The 4,970-nt window shown below is 46.8% G+C and overlaps 1 long non-coding RNA gene across 1 annotated transcript; it reads right to left on the bottom strand.

Annotated features, from left to right (window-relative positions):
• Window positions 1-265: 265 nt before the first annotated feature.
• LOC148542744 (uncharacterized) lies at window positions 266-2,698 on the bottom strand. Its single transcript, XR_015877318.1, has 3 exons — window positions 2,328-2,698; window positions 1,467-1,624; window positions 266-519 (listed from the first exon to the last, which is right to left on the bottom strand). It is a non-coding gene; the product is annotated as an uncharacterized LOC148542744 (long non-coding RNA).
• Between the last annotated feature and the right edge of the window lie 2,272 nt (window positions 2,699-4,970).

Below are 4,970 nucleotides of genomic sequence, written 5' to 3'. Positions count from 1 at the left end.
CTTCATGTATAAATGTGTCCTTGCTTAGGAGGAAATAGCAGCTGAAATACAAGGCGCGGCATGTACCCCTTTGTCCCTCTTCCCCATTTCTCATCATGTTTCTATGCAGTGAGAGGCGCCCGGTCAGCACAAGGCTGCACAAATACACTCAGAATGTTTTATACACAAATGATTGATGTTTATTCTATCATAGTGTATAGGGAATAATGGGTTGTTTAAATTAACTTAAAAAAAAAAAAATGGATAAATAATAAATGATGCCCAATTTGCAGAATTATTACAAATTACCCCATCCCGGTGGCCGTTGTTTTTTTTACTTCCTCATTTTTTTAAGGAATTTTGGCTTTTTTAGTTTCAGCGTTTTCTTGGTGATTTTGGGCACAAGTTTTTTCACGTTGAGTTTTTTGAAGTGATTCTTTGCGATCTTGGGCATCTTGGGCATCTTTAGCTTCCTCTCCTTCCTCTGGCTCCTGCTCATCTGCGTCCATTCCTCGGTGCCAGCTTGGTGATGTTCATGTGCTATGGACCATGAAAGAAATGGTGAGATAATGTAAGTGCGGAACAGCAAAACCAGGGATATTCCAGACTTAGAAACAGGTCTGTTTTCCTCACATGTAATATAAGGCACTGCTCTAATATCTATTCATATAAAATAGCTAAATGTTTTCTCAGTGTTACTGATTTGGTGACACTGTGGGTTCTACTTAGAGTTGGACACAAGTCCATGTGCAGCGTGTATGAGTATGCTGTCCTGCAATGCGCATGTGCAGAAATATGTCACTGTATTAGATTGGGATGTAAATGACACTTGTGGCCTATTGGGCCTGGAGTGGGGGGTATGATCAGGCATAACCTCGGTACAGTAGGGTGTGCACATGTAAATGCAATACTCGCCCTGGTGGTGCTAGGAAGTACTGCATGCTGTATGAGCTATCTTGCCTGGCAGATCTGTAATTTATAGACACAGTAATAAAGAATGGAAAAACAAATCCTCCCTCCCTAACTCTGCATCAGACCCTGTCCTGTAGGGGAGAGCTCAGACACACGCACCTCCACACCAACAGATGGCCAGCCCAATGCTAATATTGTAAGCACTGTATGGCACTACAGGTATCAGCATGCACTGACATAAACATACTGATAGCATAAATGTTTTTTTTTACAAAAATGGACCCTTGTGTGGATGATAAAACATTAGACTGTAAGCTCCAATGGTGCAGACGCTGATGTGAATGGTTTTATAGAACAGCAACTGGGGGTGCCCAAGATGGCTGCCTTACCCTCTGCGATACCACACATCGCTTTTTGCCCTATTGGGAGAAATTAGTTATGTAGATAAAAATCATATTACAGTATTATTACGGACTATTGTAGTGAAACACGTGTGCACTGCAAGTGATGCCCCCCTTAGTATAAGAATACCTGGTAGTGCCCACTTTCTATAAGAAAGACATAATTATTATTACCTGGTTTAGATATCTGGCGACTCAGGAATGCCTCTATATCTTCCTCCGGGGTTTGACGTTCGCTCAGGTGTTTAGCCAAGTTCTCAGTCAGGTGCTCAGTCAGCTGATCAGTCAGCTCTTCAGACCGATTGCTCAAAAACTCTCTTATGGATTTGAAGCTGAATGGTAAAAATAATGAGGCACTGTCAGATGATTACAGCGCACACAGCACGGCCCAGAGACTGGGTCCCCCAGTTTACCCATCACTGAGTCATAATCTTATTCCCAGTATTTTTGTGACCTGCTCAAGTTCTACCTTATTCATTGTCCTTCTGAAGTTCTGTAACTCCCATAATAACACCTTCACTTAAGTCAGAGGTTCCCAAACGCGGTCCTTGAGGCACCCTAACAGTTAAGGTTTTAGAGATATCCATGGTTGAGCACAGATGGTTAAATCAAATTGACCGAGGTACTAATTTAGTCACCTGTGGTCAGGCATGGATATCTAGTGGTCATTATGGCACCTGTCACACCCCGTGCCGTTCTTCTTTCCTGCCTGGGGTGTCGCTTTCTGCCCTGGTGCATCAGTCACCTACTGACATTGGAGACAGCCATTTTGTGGGTTAAACCAAAATTAATTGGAATGCAGCAGATCAATTCATTGGGTACCAATGATATCAATGAGGCACCTCATGACCAATATTCACAAGGCAATGGTTCCTGTTGAATTATTAGGCTGCATCCTTATGAATATTGGTTAAATCTGCAAAATGGTTTCCTCCATCTTGTGTATGCAGCAAGTGCACTTCAAGAACTGTAGATATCTGAGGTTAGAGCACCTATAAAATGTAATATAATGTGTAGAGAATGTTAGTAACTTACCAGGCACGGCAGAAAATACATGCTCCCGCCAGTATTGCAATGCAAAAGAGGCCTGTGCCAGCCAATACCACCTTAGCCACGAAGCCCCGTCCGTGTACAACTGTTCAGGAAAGAAAGAAAGATGAGAAAAGCACGTAGGGAGACTGGGATTTGTGTGAGGTGCCTACACATGCTGTGATACTGCAGCTGATATCTGATAGTTGTGCTGGTACCGTAGCATGTGGCACCTGCAAACAGCTGAGGTGCCCGATAATGAGCCTATCGGGAAGATGGACACTGTGCACATAATAACTGCTGTCTTCCTATCACATGTGGTTATTTATGACCAGGCAAAGAATGGAGGAATCTCGTCTAATTCAGAAACTGAATAATAATCCTGTCACAGCACCGTGTAAGAGACAGTGACATGTACGGGCCTATGGGTGCTGCCTGCAGGGAGGTTCTGTTTGCTTGAGGTGGCATCTCTTACACACACTACCATCCATATGGGAACTATGGCCCTCATTCAGAGTCGTACGCTCTGAGCAGAGCGCACGCTCTGAATGAGGGCCGGTCTCCATGAAAATGGAGCGTCCTCCTGGACGCTCGTATAGCTGTGGGTCACCATCCACAGGCTATACGAGCGTGCATTTTGATGGTCGTGACCATCGCGACCATCGAAACTGCGAGCCGGAGCCTGCGGTTGAGGTTTTCAACCGCAAGCTCCGGAGTGATTTTGGCTCTATCAGAGCCAAAATCACTCCCACTGACATCACTAGTGATGTCAGTGGGCCGGCTTTTGACGGGAGGCGTTCCCGTGGGAACGCCCCCGTCAGGGAGGCACGCCCCCGGCACGCCTACCAAAGGGGGCGTGCTGTCAATCAACATTGACAGCACGCCCCCTTTGATCGAACACAACGAGCGAAGGACTTTCCTTCGCTCGTCGCGTCTGGCGCATGCACACGACGGAGCTCCCTCCGTCGTGCGCATGCTCAGTCCAGAACATCGACCCACTTGCGAGCGGACAGCCGCTCGCGAGTGGGTCTGAATCAGGTCCTATGTGCACTATAGGGGGCTAATAATGCCCACCAGGTATATACCATTAATTTAGACTTTTATATCAAGTGAATTGGGGAAGGGGATAAAATAAAATAATGACTGTACTTGAATCCCAATTAAAGCTCCTCTTCTCTCTCCGATGTTCCCTGGTAGCCTCTGCCAATCCTTTAAAATAAACAGAAATGCAAACATAACATATATAAATATATATATATATATATATATATATATCTGGGCACGTGTCTTTATTAAGAAAATATGTACCACTATGGGGCATGCTAATGGAACCTTGCTGCCAGCCCCCCAAAATTAAGATTCCCCTACTGCGCATGCCCAAAACACCGGGGAAAATGGCTGAGGTGGACATTTTCCTGATGTTTATGCAGCGCTGCTACATCTGACTCGAGACTTTGGAGAGGTAAGTATTAAAAATATGGGTGTGGGGTATGCAGTGAGCACCACACACACTGCACCCATTATAGATGCGCCCCTGCCCAGACAATATATTGTATATATTCAGCATATGATAACATGGAAATTGCTGTGTAGGTGGCTTATTACAGTATTGGCTATTATGGTGATAACCAGGGCCAGACTGACATTACTCAGCCGCCTCAGGCATACTGGCCCAGGGCAGTGATAATAACATACTGCTTATTAGGGCCAGTCTCAGTGGTTTTGTATATACGTTAGCCGCCTTGTGCAGCTGCAGTGGAACTAAGGCCCACATTCAGAGCCGTACGCTCTGAGCAGAGCGCACGCTCTGAATGAGGGCCGGGCTCCATTTTCATGGAGCGTCCTCCTGGACGCTCGTATAGCTGTGGGTCACCACCCACAGGCTATACGAGCGTGCATTGTGATGGTCGCGATGGTCGAGACCATCGCGACCATCGAATTTGCGAGCCGGAGCCTGTGGTTGAGGTTTTCAACCGCAAGCTCCGGAGTGATTTTGGCTCTATCAGAGCCAAAATCACTCCCACTGATATCACTAGTGATGTCAGTGGGCCGGCTTCTGACGGGAGGCGTTCCCGTGGGAACGCCCCCGTCAGGGAGGCACGCCCCCGGCACGCCCACCAAAGGGGGCGTGCTGTCAATCAACATTGACAGCACGCCCCCTTTGATCGGACACAACGAGCGAAGGACTTTCCTTCGCTCGTCGCATCTGGCGCATGCGCACGACGGAGCTCCCTCCGTCGTGCGCATGCTCAGTCCATAACATCGACCCACTTGCGAGCGGACAGCCGCTCGCGAGTGGGTCTGAATCAGGCCCTAAATGCCCATATCTGTTCATTGGTTTCTGTATTTCCTGCAAATCTAAACCTGTGTATTGTGGTCATGATTTGTCCCTTTGCAAAAAGCGCTAAATAAATAAAATTATTATTATTGTTATTATTATTTTACCTATAGGCCTTAGAGCTGCAGCCTCCTCGGTATAATCCACCACTGCAGTGACATCACAATGGAAGCGCTCCCTGCTGATCACATGCTGTACAGGCCGTCCCCTGCTATTACACCAGCCCTACCTGGCTTCTAGGGACTGCACCCAATGCAGTGACATCACAATGGAGGCGCTCCCTGCTGATCACATGCTGTACAGGCCGTCCT

The sequence above is a fragment of the Taudactylus pleione genome, unplaced genomic scaffold, assembly GCF_031769625.1.
Source record: "Taudactylus pleione unplaced genomic scaffold, aTauple2 ptg000009l, whole genome shotgun sequence".
Lineage (NCBI taxonomy): Eukaryota > Metazoa > Chordata > Amphibia > Anura > Myobatrachidae > Taudactylus > Taudactylus pleione.
Note: the sequence above shows the minus strand (reverse complement) of the source record. Positions and strands in the feature narration are given on the sequence as shown.